This window comes from Bombina bombina, chromosome 2 (genome assembly GCF_027579735.1).
Source record: "Bombina bombina isolate aBomBom1 chromosome 2, aBomBom1.pri, whole genome shotgun sequence".
NCBI lineage: Eukaryota > Metazoa > Chordata > Amphibia > Anura > Bombinatoridae > Bombina > Bombina bombina.
The window spans coordinates 953,934,462-953,958,309 of NC_069500.1; the positions used below are offsets into that span (position 1 = coordinate 953,934,462).

The window sequence follows — 23,848 nt, forward strand, 5'->3', positions numbered from 1 at the left end:
TATGTTGAAGCTACTAAATCTTTCCGAAAGACTTCTAGTCTATTTGTTATCTTTTCCCGTTCTAGAAAAGGCCAGAAAGCTTCTGCCATTTCTTTGGCATCTTGGTTGAAATCTTTAATTCATCTTGCCTATGTTGAGTCGGGTAAAACTCCGCCTCAGAAAATTACAGCTCATTCTACTAGGTCAGTTTCTACTTCCTGGGCGTTTAGGAATGAAGCTTCGGTTGATCAGATTTGCAAAGCAGCAACTTGGTCCTCTTTGCATACGTTTACTAAATTCTACCATTTTGATGTATTTTCTTCTTCTGAAGCAGTTTTTGGTAGAAAAGTACTTCAGGCAGCGGTTTCAGTTTGAATCTTCTGCTTATGTTTTTCATTAAACTTTATTTTGGGTGTGGATTATTTTCAGCAGGAATTGGCTGTCTTTATTTTGTCCCTCCCTCTCTAGTGACTCTTGTGTGGAAAGATCCACATCTTGGGTAGTCATTATCCCATACGTCACTAGTTCATGGACTCTTGCTAATTACATGAAAGAAAACATAATTTATGTAAGAACTTACCTGATAAATTCATTTCTTTCATATTAGCAAGAGTCCATGAGGCCCGCCCTTTTTTTGTGGTGGTTATGATTTTGTATAAAGCACAATTATTCCAATTCCTTATTTTATATGCTTTCGCACTTTTTTATCACCCCACTTCTTGGCTATTCGTTAAACTGAATTGTGGGTGTGGTGAGGGGTGTATTTATAGGCATTTTGAGGTTTGGGAAACTTTGCCCCTCCTGGTAGGAATGTATATCCCATACGTCACTAGCTCATGGACTCTTGCTAATATGAAATAAATGAATTTATCAGGTAAGTTCTTACATAAATTATGTTTTATGCTTACCTGATAAATTTATTTCTCTTGTGGTGTATCCAGTCCACAGCCCGTCCTGTCATTTTAAGGCAGGTATTTTTTAATTTTAAACTTCAGTCACCACTGCACCCTATGGTTTCTCATTTCTCTGCTTGTCTTCGGTCAAATGACTGGATATGGCAGTTAGGGGAGGAGCTATATAGCAGCTCTGTTGTGGGTGATCCTCTTGCAACTTCCTGTTGGGAAGGAGAATATCCCACAAGTAATGGATGATCCGTGGACTGGATACACCACAAGAGAAATAAATTTATCAGGTAAGCATAAATTATGTTTTTATAGAAATTTTTTTCTTACCTGGGGTTTAGTCTTTTTTCAATTGACTGCTTCTTGCAAATTGCTGGTGGCATTAGGCCCGCGGGTGCGTCAAATGCTAAACTTTATTGCGTCATTCTTGGCGCGAAAATATTTTTGGCGCGGAAAAATAAGTCTGACGCAACTTCGTCATTTCCGGCGTCATACTTAACGCCGAGACCTTTCACACGGTTGCGTCATTAGTGACGCGAGTGTGTCATTTCCGGTTATTTTTGGCGTCAAAAAGTTTACATTACGTTGTGCGTTATACTTGGCGCCAAACTTTTTCATTATTTCAATACCCCATTGATGTTTGCCTCTTGATTTTTTTCTCTATCAGAGGCCTATCTTATTTGCTTGTTTTCCCATTCCTGAAACTGTCATATAAGGAAATAGATAATTTTGCTTTTTATGTTGTTTTTACTCTTACATTTTGCAAGATGTCTTTATCTGATCCTGCCTCAGAAGTTTCTGCTGGAACATTGCTGCCTGACATCGGTCCTACCAAAGCTAAGTGCATTTGTTGCAATATTGTATAAATTATTTCGCCGAATGTCATTTGTAATAGTTGTCATGATAAACTTTTACATGCAGTTAGTGTATCCATCAGTAATAGCACATTGTCAGTTGTAGTTCCTTCATCTTCTAATGTGCATGATATACCTGTAAATTTTAAAGAATTTGTTTCTGATTCTATTTTGAAGGTTTTGTCTGCATTTCCACCTTCTAATAAACGTAAAGGTCTTTTAAAACTTCTCATTTAGTTGATGAAATTTCAAATGACCAACAACATAATTTATCCTCTTCTGATGAGGATCTATCTGATGCAGAAGATCCGACATTGACACTGACAAATCTACAAATTTATTTAAAATAGAGCATATGCGTTCTTTATTAAAAGAAGTGTTAATTATTTTGGATATTGAGGTAACCAGTCCTATTGACGTTCAGTCTAATAACGTTTAAATGCTGTTTTTAAACCTCCTGTGGTTTCTCCAGGGTTTTTTTTCCTATTCCTGAGGCTATTTCTGATATGATTTCTAGGGAATGGAATAAGCCAGGTACTTCTTTTATTCCTTCTTCAAGGTTTAAAAAATTGTATCCTTTACCAGCAAAATCTATAGAGTTTTGGGAAAAAAATCCCCAAAGTTGATGGGGCTATTTCTACTGTTGCTAAACGTACCACTATTCCTATGGAAGATAGTACTTTCTTTTAAGGATCCTTTAGATAGGAAGCTTGAATCTTATCTAAGGAAGGCTTATTTATATTCAGGTCATCTTCTCAGACCTGCAATTTCTTTGGCTGATGTTGCGGCTGCATCAACCTTCTGGTTGGAGAATTTAGCGCAACAGGAATTGGATTCTGACTTATTTAGCATTATTCGCCTATTGCAATATGCTAATCATTTTATTGTGATGCAATTTTTGATATTATCAAAATTGATGTTAGATCCATGTCTTTAGCTATTTTAGCTAGAAGAGCTTTGTGGCTTAAATTTTGGAATGCTGATATGACATCTAAATCTAGATTACTATCTCTTTCTTTCCAAGGTAATAATTTATTTGGTTCTCAGTTGGATTCTATTATTTCAACTGTCACTGGGGGAAGGGAGTTTTTCTGCCTCAGGATTAAAAACCTAAGGGTAAATCTAAGGCTTCTAACCATTTTCGTTCCTTTCGTCAGAATAAGGAACAAAAACTCAATCTTCCCCCCCAAGGAGTCTGCTTCCAATTGGAAGCCTTCCTCAAATTGGAATAAATCCAAGCCATTTAGGAAACCAAAGTCTGCCCCTAAATCCGCATGAAGGTGCGGCCCTCATTCCAGCTCAGCTGGTAGTGGGCAGATTAAGGTTTTTCAAAGATATTTGGATAAAATCTGTCCAAAATCAATGGATTCAGAGCATTGTCTCTCAAGGGTATCGAATAGGATTCAGAGTAAGACCTCTTGTGAGAAGATTTTTTCTCTCACGTATCCCAGTAAATCCAGTAAAAGCTCAGACTTTCCTGAAGTGTATTTCAGACCTGGAGTCTTCAGGGGTAATCATGCCAGTTCCTCCTTAGGAACAAGGTTTGGGGTTTTATTCAAATCTATTCATTGTACCAAAGAAGGAAAATGTATTCAGACCAGTTCTGGATCTAAACAATTTTGAATCGTTATGTAAGAGCACCAACTTTCAAGATGGTGACTATAATTTGTTGCTCTTCCATTTGTCCTAGCAACAGCTCCAAGAATCTTTTCAAAGGTTCTGGGTGCCCTACTCTCTGTAATCAGAGAACAGGGTATTGCAGTGTTTCCTTATTTGGACGATATCTTGGTACTAGCTCAGTCTTTGCGTACTGCAGAATCTCACACGAATCAACTAATGTTTCTTGGAAACATGGTTGGAGGATCAATTTACCAAAAGTTTCTTGATTCCTCAGACAAGGGTCACCTTTTTAGGCTTCCAGATAGATTCAGTGTCCATGACTCTGTCTCTAACAGACAAGAGACGTTTAAAATTGGTTGCAGCATGCAGGCACCTTCAGTCTGTCATTCCCTTCAGTGGCTATGTGCATGGAAGTTTTAGGTCTCATGACTGCAGCATCGGACGCGATCCCCTTTGCTCATTTTCACATGAGACCTCTACAGCTTTGTATGCTGAATCAATGTACGACACTCTGACATGGTGGATAGATCACCATCGTTTAGTTCAAGGGGCTTCTTTTGTTCGGCCAACCTGGACTGTGATCACAACAGATGCGACGCTTTCAGGTTGGGGAGCTGTTTGGGGATCTCTGACAGCACAAGGGGTTTGGAAATCTCAAGAGGCGAGATTACCAATAAATATTTTAGAACTCCTTGCAATTCTCAGAGCTCTTCAGTTTTGGCCTCTGCTTTGGCCTGCCTGCTTTGGCCACTTCCGTTCGGCCAGACCTATCTCAAGGTCCGTTTTTCCATCAGGATCTTAAATCATTAAATTTGAAGGTATGAAATTGAACGCTTAGTACTAAATCATAGAGGTTTCTCTGACTCGGTGATTAATACTATGTTACAAGCTCGTAAATCTGTTTCTAGAAAGATTTATTATAGAGTTTGGAAGACTTACATTTCATGGTGTTCTTCTCATAAATTCTCCTGGCATTCTGTTAAAATTCCTAGAATTTTACAGTTTCTTCAGGACGGTTTGGATAAGGGTTTGTCTGCAAGTTCTTTGAAAGGACAAACCTCTGCTCTTTCTGTTTTATTTCACAGAAAGATTGCTATACTTCCTGATATACACTGTTTTGTACAGGCTTTAGTTCTTATTAAGCCTGTTATTTAATCAATTTCTCCTCCTTGGAGTCTTAATTGGGTTCTGACGGCATTACAGGTTCTTCCATTTGAACCTATGCATTTTTTGGAAATTAAACTACTTTCTTGGAAAGTGTTGTTCCTTTTGGTCATCTCTTCTGCTAGAATTGTTTCTGAGTTATCTGCTCTTTCTTGTGAGTCTCCTTTTCTGATTTTTTCATCAGGATAAGGCAGTTTTGCGGACTTCTTTTTAATTTTTTTGAATTCTAACAACATTAGTAGAGAAATTGTTGTCCCTTCCTTGTGTCCTAATCCTAAGAATTCTTTGGAAAGTTCCTTACATTCCTTGGATGTGGTAAGAGCTTTGAAATATTATGTGGAAGCTACTAAAGATTTCAGGAAGACTTCCAGTCTATTTGTTTTATTTTCTGGTCCTAGGAAAGGTCAGAAGGCTTCTGCTATTTCCTTGGCTTCTTGGTTGAAACTTTTGATTCATCAAGTTTATTTGGAGTCTGGTCAGGCCCCGCCTCAGAGAATTACAGCTCATTCTACTAGATCAGTCTCCACTTCGTGGGCTTTTAAGAATGAAGCTTCAGTTGATCAGATTTGCAAAGCGGCAACTTGGTCCTCTTTGCATTCATTTACTAAATTCTACCATTTTGATGTATTTGCTTCTTCGGAAGCAGTTTTTGGTAGAAAAGTTCTTCAGGCAGCTGTTTCAGTTTGATTCTTCTGCTTTTGATTTAAGTTTTTTTCTTTCAAATGAAATAAACTTATATTTTTGGGTTGTGGATTAATTTTTTATAGCAGATTATGGCTGTTTTTATTTTATTCCCTCCCTCTCTAGTGACTCTTGAGTGGAGATCCACATCTTGGGTATTGATATCCCATATATCACTAGCTCATGGACTCTTGCCAATTACATGAAAGAAAACATAATTTATGTAAGAACTTACCTGATGAATTCATTTCTTTCATATTGGCAAGAGTCCATGAGGCCCACCCTTTTTATGGTGGTTATGATTTTTTGTATAAAGCACAATTCTTTCCAAATTTCCTTTGTTGATGCTTTCTACTCCTTTCTTTATCACCCCACTGCATGGCTATTCGTTAAACTGAATTGTGGGTGTGGTGAGTGGTGTATTTATAGGAATTTTGAGGTTTGGGAAACTTTGCCCCTCCTGGTAGGATTGTATATCCCATTTGTCACTAGCTCATGGACTCTTGCCAATATGAAAGAAATGATTTTTTCAGGTAAGTTCTTACATAAATTATGTTTTTTTAAAATAGTGCAAGATTGTGCTGCTATGTCCTATGGTGTAGCCCCGGTCCATACCAGTCTCTTCACTAGAGCAGTGGTGACTATAGAGCAATGGGAACTTGTGAGGTATAATTGTCACTGCTCCTCCCATATACTAATGCTGCCCTATTTTCTAAAGCCTATTAAGATTATTCAGTCTTTGCACTTTACTCCACAGGTCCAAACCTAATGAGCTGCCTTGCTGTCGGGCAGATTTATAAAGGCAAGTGCTGACTTTTTATTTTCTGGGGACGTTATTCAGAATAAAAGATGGCACTTTTAAATATATTCAAGTTTGGGACAAAATGAGAAGTTCTCCTACGACTTGGAGAATATTTTATTACGGGCAGTAATTGCAGGCACTGGGGATGAGGAGCAGGCTCAGAGGTGGTGTTTATTTTTGTAATAAGGGATATACTTTTTTCTGAGCCAACATTGTCTAGGGCGGATGCTGTACAGGGGTCTTCTGACAATGTTCAAGATATGCCGCAGCTTTCGCCTCATATGTCCCAAAATTTATCATCCAATCTTCCAGTACCCTGTGCTTCCTCTCTTACTCCACCTGGAGTTACGTTGCAAGACCTAGCTTCCCTCATGTCCTCTGCGGTTTCTGATGCGTTGTCTGCTTTTCCCATGCTGCATTGAAAGCGCAAGAGGAAAAGTAAACAATCAGTAAGTGAGGTTATTGACACAATTGTTGCTATTTCGAATGCCCCCTCCCAGAAGCCTGAGGAGGAGGATACTTCGGTAGCATCTGAGGGTGAAATTTCAGACTCAGTGTAATTCCTTCTGCTTATACTGTATCCTTCAGGTTTAAGCTAGAACACCTCCGTCTGTTACTTAAGAAGGTTTTAGCTACACTGGACGACAGCGACACCATGGTTGTTTTCAATCCTAAGAAATACAGTAAGCTAAACAAATATTTTGATGTAGCTTCCATGGTGAAGATTTTTCCTGTACCAGATCGAGCTACAGAGTTTATTGCTAAGGAATGGGAGAGACCGGGTATCCCTTTTTCTCCATCCCCTATATTTAAAAAGATGTTTCCTATAGCAGATTCTATTAAGGAGTCTTGGCAGACGGTACCCAAGGTGGAAGGGGCAATTTCCACTCTGGCTAAGAGGACCACTATTCCCCTACAGGATAGTTGTTCTTTTAAAGATCCTATGGACAAAATATTAGAGGGGTTACTCAAGAAGATGTATGTACACCAGGGTTTACAATGGCAACCTGCAGTGTGCATTGCTACCGTCACTAGTGCGGTGGCATACTGGTTTGATGTGTTGTCTGATTCTATTAGGACAGACACTCCCCTTGAAGAGATCCAGGATAGGATTAAGGCCCTTAAGTTGGCCTACAGGTTATTAAACTGGGAGCAAAGATTTCTGGTTTTGCTGTGCTGGCCTGCAGAGCCTTATGGTTAAAATCTTGGTCTGCGGATGTGTCATCTAAGTCTAAACTTACTTTGGCGGAAGACCTTGTTTGGGCTGGGATTGGCCGAAATAATTTCTGACATTACGGAGGAAAGGGTCATTTCCTCCTTCAGGACAAGCGAAATAGGCAAAAGGGACGTTGGAGCAATTTTCGTTCCTTTCAAAACTAAGCCCTCCTCTCCTTCCAAGCAGGAACAGTCTAAGCCTTCCTGGTGGCCTAACCAGTCTTGGTACAAGGGAAAACAATCCAAGAAGCCTGCTATTGACTCAGACAGCATGAAGGGTCTGCCCCCGATCCGGGACCAGATCTTGTGGGGGGCAGACTTTTTTGCTTCGCTCAAGCTTGGGTTTGGGATGTTCAGGATCCCTGGGCGGTGGACATCGTGTCCCAGGGATACAAACTAGAGTTCAAAACTTTTCCTCCCATGGGCAGGTTTCTTCCCTCAAGATTATCTGTAGACCAGACAAAAAGAGAGGCATTCTTACACTGTGTTCATGACCTTTCTGACCAAGGAGTGATTGTTCCTGTCCCAAGACTGGAGCAGGGTCTGGGATTTTATTCCAATCTGTTCGTGTTTCCCAAAAAAGCTGGAACTTTCAGACCAATTCTAGATCTCAAAAGCCTAAACAAGTTCCTCAGAGTACCGTCCTTCAAGATGGAAACTATTTGTTCCATTCTTCCCTTGGTTCAGGAGGGTCAATTTATGACAATGGTAGATTTAAAGGACGCGTACCTACATGTCCCCATTCACAAGGACCATCACAAATTTCTGAGGTTTGCTTTTCTAGTCAAACACTTCCAGACTGTGGCTCTTCCATTCGGCCTAGCCACAGCTCTCAGAATTTTTTCAAAGGTTCTGGGGTCACTGTTGGCGATGCTCCGGTTGCGGGGCATTGCAGTGTTGCCTTATCTGGATGTCATTCTGGTTCAGGCACCATCCTTTCATCAGGCAAAATCCCACACGGAAATGTTGTTATCCTTCCTGCGATCTCACGGATGGAAGGTGAACTTGGAAAAGAGTTCCTTGGTTCCAACTACAAGGGTAGTTTTCTTGGCAACCATAATAGATTCCATATCAATGAAGATATTTCTGACAGATGTCAGGAAATTAAAGATTGTTGATTCTTGTCTAGCGCGTCAGTCCTCTCCTCGGCCGTCAGTGGCTCAATGCATGGAGGTAATCGGTCTGATAGTTGCAGCTATGGACATCATCCCGTTTGCCCGTTTCCACCTCAGACCTCTGCAGTTATGCATGCTCTGGCAGTGGAATGGAGATTATGTGGACCTATCTCCACGATTACATCTGGAACGGTAGACAAGGGATTCTCTTCTTTGGTGGTTGTCTCTCCCTGGGAACTTGCTTCCGCAGACCCACCTTGGTGATTGTGACAACGGACGCCAGCCTTCTGGGATGGGGTGCAGTCTGGGGCTCTCTAAAGGCTCAGGGAACATGGACTCGGTCGGAGTCTATTCTACCCATAAACATTCTGGAGCTGAGAGCAATCTTCAATGCTCTTCTGACCTGGCCTCATTTAGCGTCGGCCCGGCTCATCGGGTTCCAGTCGGACAACATAACTTCAGTAGCTTACATCAACTATCAGGGAGGAACTCGGAGTTTCTTGGCCATGACAGAGGTAGCCAAGATAATTCAGTGGGCGGAGACCCACAATTGCTGTCTGTCGGCGATCCACATCCCAAGAGTGGACAACTGGGAGGCGGACTTCCTGAGTAGACAGACCTTTCACCTGGGGGAGTGGGAACTCCATACGGAAGTGTTTTCCAGCCTGATTCTCAAATGGGGTCAGCCGGAATTGGATCTCATGGCATCTCGGCAGAATGCCAAGCTTCCGAGGTACGGGTCGAGGTCAAGGGACCCTCAGGTTGTACTGATAGACGCCCTGGCGGTATCTTGGAATTTCAGTCTCGCATACCTATTTCTTCCGTTTGCTCTTCTTCCTCGGGTCATTGTTCGAATCAAGCAGAAGAGGGCGTCGGTGATCCTCATTGCACCGACGGGTCCTCGCAGGATTTGGTATGCAGACCTGGTGGACATGTCATCTCTTCCACCTTGGAGACTTCCATTGAGAAAGGACCTTCTACTTCAAGGGCCTTTCCTTCACCCAAATCTAGTTTCTCTGAAGCTGACTGCTTGGAGATTGAACGCTTAATTTTATCTAAGCGTGGATTTTCGGAATTGGTCATTGAGACCATGATTCAGGCTCGTAAACCTGTGACTAGAAAGATTTACCATAATATATGGCGTAAATATCTGTATTGTTGTGAATCCAAGGGCTACTCTTGGAGTAGAGTTAGGATTCCTAGAATTCTATCCTTCCTCCAAGAAGGTTTGGAGAAGGGTTTATTGGAACGTTCCCTAAAGGGTCAAATATCTGCCTTGTCTATTTTGTTACATAAACGTCTGGTGGACATCCCAGACGTGCAATCATTTTGTCAGGCCTTGGTCAGGATTAGGCCTGTGTTCAAGCCAGTTACTCCTCCCTGGAGTCTCAATTTAGTTCTTAAGGTTCTTCAATGGGCTCCGTTTGAGCCTATGCATTCCTTAGATATTAACCCCTTAAGAACCAGCGACGTACCCTGTATGTCACTGGCCTTTTTTTGGGACTTAATTGTTTTATAGCGCAGTCTTGCCACCAGCGTTGAGACTGCTCTATTCCACAAAGCCTGCTGGAGGGAGGGCATTAATAGCGTGTTCTTGCTAGACTTGTGCTATTATGTCCTGAAAAAACCCTTAACGACCAGTGACATACAGGGTACATTGTGGTCATTAAGGGGTTAAGTTATCTTTGAAAGTTTTGTTTCTTGTTGCTATTTCATCTGCTCGTAGAGTGTCAGAGCTCTCGGCATTACAGTATGAGTCTCCTTACCTTATTTTTCATTTGGATAAGGTAGTTTTGCGTACTAAGGGTTTTTTCCCTAAAGTAGTTTCAGATTGCAACATTAATCAGGAGATTGTTGTTCCTTTCTTATGGCCTAATCCTTCTTCCCAGAAGGAACGGCTTCTGCACAATCTGGACGTGGTGCATGCATTAAAATTCTATTTACAGGCGACTAAGGATTTTCGTCAGTCGTCTGCTCTGTTTGTGGTATTCTCTGGGAAACATAAGGGGCAAAAATCTACGTTTACTTCTCTTTCTTTGTGGCTGAAGGGTATCATTAGGTTTGCCTATGAAACTGCTGGACAGCAGCCTCCTGAGAGAGTTAAGGCTCATTCTACGAGGGCTGTTTCCTCTTCCTGGGCATTCAAAAATGAAGCTTCTCTGGAACAGATTTGCATGGCTGCAACTTGGTCCTCTCTTCACACCTTTTCAAAATTCTATAAATTTGACCCTTTCTCCAACATAGGTGTGTCCGGTCCACGGCGTCATCCTTACTTGTGGGATATTCTCTTCCCCAACAGGAAATGGCAAAGAGCCGAGCAAAGCTGGTCACATGATCCCTCCTAGGCTCCGCCTTCCCCAGTCATTCTCTTTGCCGTTGTACAGGCAACATCTCCACGGAGATGGCTTAGAGTTTTTTAGTGTTTAACTGTAGTTTTTATTATTCAATCAAGAGTTTGTTATTTTAAAATAGTGCTGGTATGTACTATTTACTCTGAAACAGAAAAGAGATGAAGATTTCTGTTTGTAAGAGGAAAATGATTTTAGCAACCGTTACTAAAATCGATGGCTGTTCCACACAGGACTGTTGAGAGGAATTAACTTCAGTTGGGGGAACAGTGAGCAGACTTTTGCTGCTTGAGGTATGACACATTCTAACAAGACGATGTAATGCTGGAAGCTGTCATTTTCCCTATGGGATCCGGTAAGCCATTTTTATTACAGACAGTAAATAAGGGCTTCACAAGGGCTTTTTAAGACTGTAGACATTTTCTGGGCTAAATCGATTCATATATAAACATATTTTATACTCCATAGCCTTGAGGAATTATTTTAATCTTGGGTATTTTGTAAAATATATCGGCAGGCACTGTATTGGACACCTTATTCTCTAGGGGCTTTCCCTAATCATAGGCAGAGTCTCATTTTCGCGCCTGTATTGCGCACTTGTTTTTGAGAAGCATGACATGCAGTTGCATGTGTGAGGAGCTCTGATACATAGAAAAGACTTTCTGAAGGCGTCATTTGGTATCGTATTCCCCTTTGGGCTTGGTTGGGTCTCAGCAAAGCAGATACCAGGGACTGTAAAGGGGTTAAATATAAAAACGGCTCCGGTTCCGTTATTTTAAGGGTTAAAGCTTCCAAATTTGGTGTGCAATACTTTTAAGGCTTTAAGACACTGTGGTGAAATTTTGGTGAATTTTGAACAATTCCTTCATACTTTTTCGCAATTGCAGTAATAAAGTGTGTTCAGTTTAAAATTTAAAGTGACAGTAACGGTTTTATTTTAAAACGTTTTTTGTACTTTGTTATCAAGTTTATGCCTGTTTAACATGTCTGAACTGCCAGATAGACTGTGTTCTGAATGTGGGGAAGCCAAGGTTCCTTCTCATTTAAATAGATGTGATTTATGTGACACAAAATTTAGAGAAAATGATGCCCAAGATGATTCCTCAAGTGAGGGGAGTAAGCATGGTACTGCATCATCCCCTCCTTCGTCTACACCAGTCTTGCCCACTCAGGAGGCCCCTAGTACATCTAGCGCGCCAATACTCCTTACTATGCAACAATTAACGGCTGTAATGGATAATTCTATCAAAAACATTTTAGCCAAAATGCCCACTTATCAGCGAAAGCGCGACTGCTCTGTTTTAGAAAATACTGAAGAGCATGAGGACGCTGATGATATTGTTTCTGAAGGGCCCCTACACCAGTCTGAGGGGGCCAGGGAGGTTTTGTCTGAGGGAGAAATTTCAGATTCAGGGAAAATTTCTCAACAAGCTGAACCTGATGTGATTACATTTAAATTTAAGTTGGAACATCTCCGCGCTCTGCTTAAGGAGGTGTTATCCACTCTGGATGATTGTGAGAATTTGATCATCCCAGAGAAACTATGTAAAATGGACAAGTTCCTAGAGGTCCCGGGGCCCCCCGAAGCTTTTCCTATACCCAAGCGGGTGGCGGACATTGTAAATAAAGAATGGGAAAGGCCCGGTATACCTTTCGTCCCTCCCCCCATATTTAAAAAATTGTTTCCTATGGTCGACCCCAGAAAGGACTTATGGCAGACAGTCCCCAAGGTCGAGGGGGCGGTTTCTACTCTAAACAAACGCACTACTATACCCATAGAAGATAGTTGTGCTTTCAAAGATCCTATGGATAAAAAATTAGAAGGTTTGCTTAAAAAGATGTTTGTTCAGCAAGGTTACCTTCTACAACCAATTTCATGCATTGTCCCTGTCACTACAGCCGCGTGTTTCTGGTTCGATGAGCTAGAAAAGGCGATCACTAGTGATTCTCCTTCTTATGAGGAGATTATGGACAGAATCCGTGCTCTCAAATTAGACGCCACTTTGCAATTGGCTAGGTTAGCGGCGAAAAGTTCTGGGTTTGCTATTGTGGCGCGCAGAGCGCTTTGGTTGAAATCTTGGTCAGCGGATGCGTCTTCCAAGAACAAATTGCTTAACATTCCTTTCAAGGGGAAAACGCTGTTTGGCCCTGACTTGAAAGAGATTATCTCTGATATCACTGGGGGTAAGGGCCACGCCCTTCCTCAGGATAGGTCTTTCAAGGCCAAAAATAAACCTAATTTTCGTCCCTTTCGTAGAAACGGACCAGCCCCAAGTGCTACGTCCTCTAAGCAAGAGGGTAATACTTCTCAAGCCAAGCCAGCCTGGAGACCCATGCAAGGCTGGAACAAGGGAAAGCAGGCCAAGAAACCTGCCACGGCTACCAAGACAGCATGAAATGTTGGCCCCCGATCCGGGACCGGATCTGGTGGGGGGCAGACTCTCTCTCTTCGCTCAGGCTTGGGCAAGAGATGTTCTGGATCCTTGGGCGCTAGAAATAGTCTCCCAAGGTTATCTTCTGGAATTCAAGGGGCTTCCCCCAAGGGGGAGGTTCCACAGGTCTCAATTGTCTTCAGACCACATAAAAAAAACAGGCATTCTTACATTGTGTAGAAGACCTGTTAAAAATGGGAGTGATTCATCCTGTTCCATTAGGAGAACAAGGGATGGGGTTCTACTCCAATCTGTTCGTAGTTCCCAAAAAAGAGGGAACGTTCAGACCAATCTTAGATCTCAAGATCCTAAACAAGTTTCTCAAGGTTCCATCGTTCAAAATGGAAACCATTCGAACAATTCTTCCTTCCATCCAGGAAGGTCAATTCATGACCACGGTGGATTTAAAGGATGCGTATCTACATATTCCTATCCACAAGGAACATCATCGGTTCCTAAGGTTCGCATTCCTGGACAAGCATTACCAGTTCGTGGCACTTCCGTTCGGATTAGCCACTGCTCCAAGGATTTTCACAAAGGTACTAGGGTCCCTTCTAGCGGTGCTAAGACCAAGGGGCATTGCAGTAGTACCTTACTTGGACGACATTCTGATTCAAGCGTCGTCCCTTCCTCAAGCAAAGGCTCACACGGACATTGTCCTGGCCTTTCTCAGATCTCACGGATGGAAAGTGAACGTAGAAAAGAGTTCTCTATCTCCGTCAACAAGGGTTCCCTTCTTGGGAACAATAATAGACTCCTTAGAAATGAGGATTTTTCTGACAGAGGCCAGAAAAACAAAACTTCTAAACTCTTGTCAAATACTTCATTCCGTTCCTCTTCCTTCCATAGCGCAGTGCATGGAAGTAATAGGTTTGATGGTAGCGGCAATGGACATAGTTCCTTTTGCGCGCATTCATCTAAGACCATTACAACTGTGCATGCTCAGTCAGGGTCTTTGGTCTCGGGAAGAATCTCTTCTACCGATAAACATTCTGGAACTGAGAGCGATACTCAATGCTCTCAAGGCTTGGCCTCAGCTAGCAAAGGCCAAGTTCATACGGTTTCAATCAGACAACATGACGACTGTTGCGTACATCAACCATCAGGGGGGAACAAGGAGTTCCCTGGCGATGGAAGAAGTGACCAAAATCATTCAATGGGCGGAGACTCACTCCTGCCACTTGTCTGCAATCCACATCCCAGGAGTGGAAAATTGGGAAGCGGATTTTCTGAGTCGTCAGACCTTACATCCGGGGGAGTGGGAACTCCATCCGGAAATCTTTGCCCAAATTACTCAACTGTGGGGCATTCCAGACATGGATCTGATGGCCTCTCGTCAGAACTTCAAGGTTCCTTGCTACGGGTCCAGATCCAGGGATCCCAAGGCGACTCTAGTAGATGCACTAGTAGCACCTTGGACTTTCAAACTAGCTTATGTATTCCCGCCGTTTCCTCTCATCCCCAGGCTGGTAGCCAGGATCAATCAGGAGAGGGCATCGGTGATCTTGATAGCTCCTGCGTGGCCACGCAGGACTTGGTATGCAGACCTGGTGAATATGTCATCGGCTCCACCATGGAAGCTACCTTTGAGACGAGACCTTCTTGTTCAAGGTCCATTCGAACATCCGAATCTGGTCTCACTCCAACTGACTGCTTGGAGATTGAACGCTTGATCTTATCAAAGCGAGGGTTCTCAGATTCTGTTATTGATACTCTTGTTCAGGCCAGAAAGCCTGTAACTAGAAAAATTTACCACAAAATATGGAAAAAATATATCTGTTGGTGTGAATCTAAAGGATTCCCTTGGGACAAGGTTAAAATTCCTAAGATTCTATCTTTTCTTCAAGAAGGATTGGAGAAAGGATTATCTGCAAGTTCCTTGAAGGGACAGATTTCTGCCTTGTCTGTGTTACTTCACAAAAAGCTGGCAGCTGTGCCAGATGTTCAAGCCTTTGTTCAGGCTCTGGTTAGAATCAAGCCTGTTTACAAACCTTTGACTCCTCCTTGGAGTCTCAATTTAGTTCTTTCAGTTCTTCAGGGGGTTCCGTTTGAACCCTTACATTCCGTTGATATTAAGTTATTATCTTGGAAAGTTTTGTTTTTGGTTGCAATTTCTTCTGCTAGAAGAGTTTCAGAATTATCTGCTCTGCAGTGTTCTCCTCCTTATCTGGTGTTCCATGCAGATAAGGTGGTTTTACGTACTAAACCTGGTTTTCTTCCGAAAGTTGTTTCTAACAAAAACATTAACCAGGAGATAGTCGTGCCTTCTTTGTGTCCGAATCCAGTTTCAAAGAAGGAACGTTTGTTGCACAATTTGGATGTTGTTCGCGCTCTAAAATTCTATTTGGATGCTACAAAGGATTTTAGATCTTCCTTGTTTGTTGTTTATTCTGGTAAAAGGAGAGGTCAAAAAGCAACTTCTACCTCTCTCTCTTTTTGGCTTAAAAGCATCATCAGATTGGCTTACGAGACTGCCGGACGGCAGCCTCCTGAAAGAATCACAGCCCATTCCACTAGGGCCGTGGCTTCCACATGGGCCTTCAAGAACGAGGCTTCTGTTGATCAGATATGTAAGGCAGCGACTTGGTCTTCACTGCACACTTTTACCAAATTTTACAAGTTTGATACTTTTGCTTCTTCTGAGGCTATTTTTGGGAGAAAGGTTTTGCAAGCCGTGGTGCCTTCCATTTAGGTGACCTGATTTGCTCCCTCCCTTCATCCGTGTCCTAAAGCTTTGGTATTGGTTCCCACAAGTAAGGATGACGCCGTGGACCGGACACACCTATGTTGGAGAAAACAGAATTTATGTTACCTGATAAATTACTTTCTCCAACGGTGTGTCCGGTCCACGGCCCGCCCTGGTTTTTTAATCAGGTCTGATAATTTATTTTCTTTAACTACAGTCACCACGGTATCATATGGTTTCTCCTATGCAAATATTCCTCCTTTACGTCGGTCGAATGACTGGGGAAGGCGGAGCCTAGGAGGGATCATGTGACCAGCTTTGCTGGGCTCTTTGCCATTTCCTGTTGGGGACGAGAATATCCCACAAGTAAGGATGACGCCGTGGACCGGACACACCGTTGGAGAAAGTAATTTATCAGGTAACATAAATTCTGTTTTTGCCTCAACTGAGGCCTCTTTTGGGAAAAAGGTTCTTCAAGCAGTGGGGCCTTCCGTTTAGGTTCCCTGTATTGTCCCTCCCTTATCTGTGTACTCTACCTTGGGTATTAATTTCCAATAGTAATTAGATGATCCGTGGACTCATCGTGTCATTAGAAAGAAAACAAAATTTATGCTTACCTGATAAATTTATTTATTTCTTGACACAAGTCCACGACCCGCCCTGTTGTTTTTGGACAGGTTTTGTTGGTATGTTATAAACTTCAGACACCTCTGCACCTGTTGCTTCCTTTCTCTCCTTTGCTTCGGTCGAATGACTGACAGGGGTTGGAGGGAAGGGAGGTGATATTTAACAGCTTTGCTGTGGTGCTCTTTGCTGATATTCCCAAAAGTAATTAGATGATCCATGGACTCATCGTGTCAAGAAAGAAATGCATTTATCAGGTAAGCATAAATTTTGTTTTTATCCTGTTTAGGGCTGCAACTAACGATTATTTTCATAATCGATTAGTTGGCAGAATATTTTTTCCATTAATCGGAAAAAAATAAAAAACTATTTAAGGTTACTTAAAGGAATGGTCTACACCAATCAATATTTATTGTTTAAAAAGATAGACAATCCCTTTATTGCCCATTCTCCTGTTTTGCATAACCAACACTGAGACTACTTAGCTAAAGTTAAGAAATTGTAAAAAATAAAATAGTTTTAAATCCCCCCTAAACTAAATAAAACTTGCTGGCATAGTACACTATTCCAGTAATTCTCTGGGCTAAGGCTGAATAAGTTCTGTATGTTCAAGTCCAAAACAGATTGTTTAATAAAATTGTATATTTCAAAAAATCAATTTTCTTACATTTGTGTGACAAATCAAAATTCCTAAGTAGCTAGCTGCTAAATATGTATAGTGATTAAAAACTCTCATAACAGGGAAATAAATGCAAAAATCGTATATCCCAGGTCTCTGAATCAGAAGGAAATAGGAGTTTTCTACCTTATTTATTTTGTCCACTCTTCCTATAGTTTAACTTTTGTATTTTTCTGCTGTCTCCAAAAGAGATGCTGAAGTGCATATGCAGACTTAGAGGCTTTAGTCTTATACTAAATCCCAATTCCTATAATACAGATGCATTTAGTGTATGTAAAAGACTCCCATAAGGCAATAGAAATCATTTTAATTAAAAACTAGCCCTCCAACACACTCCCCAGTGCTTGCTTATTATTTTATTTACATTTTTGCCAAAAGCCCCCAGAAAATAGGACATGATCTGCCTTCACTCATCCCTTTGAAGCTGAGACAGACTCTGAGTGGAGGCAGCAGGAACGGGCATCTTCTGCTTCCTAAATCACTGGAGAGTGGGATAGATGTGTTTTATATACGAGGTCTAAGACAAATATTTGCAGTGCAGTGTTGATTTTCCTGATGTAGCTGTACAGGACCGGGTACTTGGAACTATTAGGCAGGACCGACTAAGTAATTTAAAGTAAACTTTTTGACTGGTCTGGTGTTACTTTGTCCTGCCTTATGGTGCCTAGTACCCGGTACTGCACAGCTACATCTACTCTACAGCAACCCCCCCCCCCCCGCTCAAGCCCGCTATCTTAAGATGATTCCGCCACTGCAGAGTGCAGACCAGTATAGGCTGTGAGAAGGTGGGAGTATAAGGTGGCGCTGTTGCGCAAAGCAGTCTGTGTGTCATGGGAGAAGGGGAGGAGTAAGGTTGCGCCGTTGCGCAAAGCAGTCTGGATGCCATGGGAGAGGGGAGGAGTAAGGTGGTGCCGTTGCACAAAGCAGTCTGTATGCCATGGAAGAGGGGAGGAGTAAGATGGCGCGTTGCACAAAGCAGTCTGTATGCCATGGGAGAGGGGAGGAGTAAGATGGTGCGGCAGCGCCAAATAGGTGTATGAGGCTCAACAAAACAACTAATCGTTAACCAACTAATCGATAATGAAAATCGTTGACGATTTTCATTATCGTTTTTTTTTTATCGATTAGTTGTTTCAGCCCTAATCCTGTTACTGCAGCTTTTTTCAAATCTGTTCTTCTGTTTTAATTGATTAAAGGGACAGTCTACACCTTAGTCATAAAGTCTTACCTTAGATTAAGCTTTAAATCGCCTTTTGCACCTTTTCTAAATTAGGCAGCAGGAATGGTTAAAAAGTTATTTTAAAATTAATATAGTTTCTGGCCACTACGAAATGGCTGTCAAGCTCCACCCATTGATGACATGATCTGAGCTGCTTATGGCATCCATTCACAAAAGACTCACTAGTTGGATTCAACAGACTGTCAATGCTATTCAGCAGAGTGCCCAGATTGTGATGTCTTCTGTGGTTGGAGCTTGACAGCCATTTCAAAGTGGCCATTAACTATATTGATTTTAAAATAACTTCTTTTTTTTTACCCTGCTAAAGCTTGGCTGAAATCGCGGCAGGACAATGATCCCAACACACCAGCAAATCTACAACAGAATGGCTGAAAAAGAAAAGAATCGAGGTGTTGTAATGGCCTGGTCAGACCTCAACCCGATTGAAATGCTGTGGCGGATAATTGTGCCAGATACTGAAGCTCCGTCTCTTCATACTGGACACTGCCATCTTGGAACTAACGCATTCTGACAGCCTGTGACAGAAGCGGTGCAACCTCACAGATCAGTAATATTGCCCAATTATTACATCTGTACCATTTGCTTGGAGTTAGTGTGCATGATACATCATGTGAGATTTACATTTTTGTACACAGTTTTACAGTTAAACAAATATATTTAAAACATCACTCAACAATAATATAGAGCAAAGCAGCAACTGCAAAAATATACAGCAACTGTTTTGTATCATGCACCCTAACCTCAAGCACTATACAGTTGACAACCTCATTGATATGCAAATGCACTCTATTTCTGTCATAGGCAATGAGAATACCTGTGCTCCAAGATGGCGGCACCCAGTATGAAGAGGCGGAGCTTCAGTATAACAGGAAAACTGATTTGAAATGAGCTGTAGGAACAGGGCGAAATGCAATCAAATTGTTCTCTATTTTAGTTGTGCACAGCAGTTTAATGTCCCTTTTTAAAGCAAATTTGATAATAGAAGCACATTGGAAAGCTGTTATCCTGTTAGCCTTTAAGGATTAAACCTAACTAGGCAGGTCAGAGCTTAGGAGCGTGCATGTGTGTCTAGCATTCTGTGGCAGCAGTGTTTACAACAATGTTTATAGCAATGTTATACATGGCTGCAAATATTGCTGCCAGGTGGCTAAAGACACATTCACACTCCTGAGCTCACCTAGGATTACTGTTTAACAAAAAATACCAGGGGAACTATGCAAACTTTGGAAAGTTGTTTAAATCATGACCTATCCAATACAATTTTTGTTTCAAAGGGACATTAAAGGGACATAAAACCCATTTTTTTTATTTCATGATTTAGATAGAACATCAAAATTTAAACGGCTTTCTAATTTACTTCTATTATCATATTTTCTTTGTTTTCTTGTTATCCTTATTTGAAAAGCAGAAATGTAAGCTCAAGAGTGTACACGTGTCTGCAGCACTATATAGCAGCAATTTTGCAACAATGTTTTACATTAGCAGGAGCACTAGATGGCAGCACTATTTCCTGTCATGTAGTGCTTCAGACGTGCACGCTACCTACCTAGGTTTCTCTTCAACAAAGAATAACATGAGAATAAAAAAAATTGATAATAGAAGTAAATTGGAAACTTTTTAAAAATTGTATTCTTGATCTGACTCATGAAATCATTTTTTGGGGTTTAATGTCCCTTTAAACACTAAATACATTTTATAAGCATAGTATTGTGGTTCTTCCCAACCTCCCTCTAGTAATTGGTGCCACCATGTTGAAAGTTAGCTTTCACTGCATGCCAGTGCTGGCTTGTGTTTGAATATGTGAAGCAGCTCTCCTCTAAATACTTGCAATGAAACCTAGGTTCCAAAATTGAGGCACCCATAATTAGAGGGAGGTACATGAAATGTATTTACTGCCCTGTCTCTTTAAATCTTTTCACCACGGAAAGGGTTAAACGAATTGCATACTGTAATTTATTTCCCTTTTTAATGTGTTTCCAGTTACTTTTTACACCAGAAGTCTAAAATGTGTTGGCTTTTTTTTTTAATGTTATTGCTCATTACAACAACTCATTCAAATAGGTTGAGCTTACTGGGAGAGCACCCTTATCGTTTTCTCTCTGTATGTAAAGGCTTCCTTTTCTTATATCTGCCTGTATACACAAAGGACAATAATTTTAGGGATCTATAGAACATAAACATTAGTGCTTATCTCCCACTCCACTGAGATTGTGATTTCTTCTGTTTCTTCTTCATTTATTTATTTTTTGTGTGTACTGTAATGACATTTTCAGTTCAGGTGACGGTTTCAACAGGCAAAAGCAGTTATTTCAAATTACAATATAAAGATGAAGTAGTAATTTAACAATGTTATACACTCCAGATGGTAAAATTGATAATTGGGAACACATTAAAGGAGAGACAATAGGGCCAATGTACTCAGGAAAGTAGCTGTCAATAGTTCATTGTATTACAAGCACATGTAGGAACACCGTATTAAATGGCTTGGTTTTTTTACCTCTTTCATCCCCTTTACTATGAGATTGAATTTTGCTGCTGACTTGTTTACATATCTTTACCATAAATAATGTTGCAGTATTAATTTAAGTGTGTCGCCTTACATTAGCAAAAGGCAGCTATTTCAAATGTCAAAATAAAAGTAAGGAAGGCATTTGTAAACTAAATAAACTCCAGCAAATAAAATGGCTCATTGGAAACACTTGAACTTGAAGGGATTCATAAACTGTAATTGGTTTAATTATGGGTTATTTCTCGACTGGTAAGTTTGATAAGTGTATATTGCATGCTGTGAAGCATTCGCATTATTCATTCACAGGTTTTTTTTTTTTTGTGTTCAGATCTCTCCTAATCTCTCTAAAATTCCAGTGCTCATCATTTACATTGTTATTAATTTAGTAATGGTGTCTATAACCTGCATAAAATACAGAACTTGACTGACAGCTGTGTAAGGCATTATTACATACTAGGGATGTGCATTTGACAGCTTTGTTAGCTGCTGAATGTGGAAAAAGGTGGCCCCTCGCGGTCTTCGGCTCTTTCTGGAGCCAGATTTATTATTTTGAAAGTGTAACACAATAAGATCTGGATTTTCACATATGTTTTATAAACTTACGGACCCTGGACAAGTCTGGCTAAAATTTTACTGGGTTGTGAACCTCTGCTCTGGAACAACTTGAGCTGATTTAGTGAACGCAAGATAAATAGTAAGTCTTTTACCCATGCCCCAGAATGCAACTTAAATGGATATGAAACCAAACCTTTTTCTTTCGTGATTCAGAGCATGCACTTTTTAAACAGCTTTTTAATTTACTTCTATTGTAATTTTAAATTTGTTTTCTTGGTATCTTTTGTTGAAAAGCAGGGACTTATTCTTAGGAGCCGGCCCATTTCTGGAGAACTATATGGCAGCAGTTTTGCAAGAATGTTATCCATTTGCAAGAACACTAGAGGGCAGCACTAGTTCCTGCCATGTAGTGATCCAGATGCCTACCTAGGTATCTCTTCAACACAGAATATCATGGGAACAAAGCAAATTTGATAATAGAAGTAAATTGGAAACTTTTTAAAATGGTTTGTTCTGTCTGAATCACAAAATATTTTTTTCTAAGTTTCATATCCCTTTAAAGTGATGGTAAAGTATACATTTGTATAAAGTATGATTTACAATTAAATACCATGTACATGTAAACTGCAATATTGTAATTATTATTAGGTTACATGCTCCACCCCTTTCAGTAGTATTGTGACTTAGGACCTGATGATCTAAAGATCTCTGGGCTGGTGAGATTATAAAGGAATGCTTGTCAGTACTTCTGTTTCCCTGGTGAAATGATCTAAAGCCACTTTTTACCCTAAAATCAGGGTGTCTAGCTAAGGGGCAGATACTGCATGTTTGTATGGGGAGGAGATGCATACAATACAAAGGTGCACAATAAAATTTGTTTTTTAAAAATCTTGCAAAACAAATTGAGCCATTCACAATAAAATAAATAGGAAAAATGTGTTAAAGTGCATCAAAAATCATAACAAAATTCTTAACCAAAAATGTTTTTTTATTAAAAATGCAAAACTAGTATGTAAATTACACAGGAATAAATCGTATTAAATACGCACAGCGTAAATCGTAATTTAAGTACACTGGATGGGCAAAAATCACTTTAGATAGTCGCTGCCTGCTTATATTTAGCAGTTTGTTGCATGACATGATCAGTTCTACTCCTCTACCTCTTCCTGTTTGCAACAACCAGATTATTCTCTCTTTCTTTAACTGGCCTGTTCCTGTCCTCTGTAGATTTAATGTATATCTAAGTAAATGGAGGTTGTTTTTTGCCTAAGAAATGCTTATTTGAAGTCTATTGATAAGTTTATATATTTGTCACTGGCACCTCAGATTTATTTATTTATTTTATTTATAAAATATTTTACCAGGAAGTATACATTGAGATTTCTCTCGTTTTCAAGTATGTCCTGGGAACAGATGAAAAGTTGGACAATCTAGTCTAAATATTTTGGTTCTATTTTTATCTGAATAGTTGATGCTATTCTTATTTTGGCCATTGCTTAATAATACAATATCAACGTTCCTGACCAGCTATAAAAATGTATTTTATTTAATTTCCTTCGGTTTGGTCAGATGTTGCTGTAATACGGTTTCCTTTAAGCTCCCCCATCTGCAGGCTTCAGCTTGTTTGGAAAAAGCAGTAAGATTGTTAAAGCACATAACACCATGTTACTTTGTTCCTTTAGAAACGTCAGTACATCCTGTTCATGTTGGCTGCAGTGCGAAAGTGCTGCTCTGTGTTTTTAAATGTTGTTGGGGTTTTTTTGAGCATCTTTGTGTAAGAGAAAAGGTTTTTTAAAGATTTTCATCAGAAGAAGAGCTACTGTTAAAATTTATTTTAATCAGTTAAATGAAATTCATATATATGTTCATTCTGTATTTTATTTTTTCTGTGGAAGTATGTGCAAAATTGTGAAACTGTCTGCGCGACTAAAAGGCAATGCTTGTCACCTCAGTAAATATTAATACCCAGAGCTATTTAGAAGATACATGCAAAGCAAGCATAATCAGTCAGTAGTAGCAAACTTTTCATAAGTATCTAAAGTCCAAAAGGTAGCACACAATAAGCAAGCCTGTCTGTTCTATGTCCTGCAATTTTATTGAAGTATCTGCTTTTTCTTATGCATATTATATGTAGAGTTGCTTAAAATGCATGGCATTTCTTTTCCACTTTAATCTACTTATGTCCCAATAATGTAAAAATGTATCTCTTTTTTTTTGTTTTGTTTAAGATAATGTATTGGTTCATTTTATTATTGCTGCTGTTAGAGATACATTCCTTGATGCCTCCATAGGTTTTCTAACCATAATTGATCTTCTGAGGGTTTGCAAAGCATGTTGGGTCATTAGGACTTCATCTCTCATCCCATTTAGCGCAGGATGTGATTGAGCAGTTTTTGTGTAGTCCCGCCCAGGCAGTAGCAGAAAAAGAGAGGGAATACCATAT

At 40.4% G+C, this 23,848-nt stretch overlaps 1 protein-coding gene across 1 annotated transcript in view; it reads left to right on the top strand.

Annotated features, from left to right (window-relative positions):
- The window catches only part of SMARCAD1 (SWI/SNF-related, matrix-associated actin-dependent regulator of chromatin, subfamily a, containing DEAD/H box 1), a 496,186-nt gene that overhangs the window by 410,759 nt on the left and 61,579 nt on the right, over positions 1–23,848 (top strand). The gene's annotated exons all lie outside the window — the stretch shown is intronic.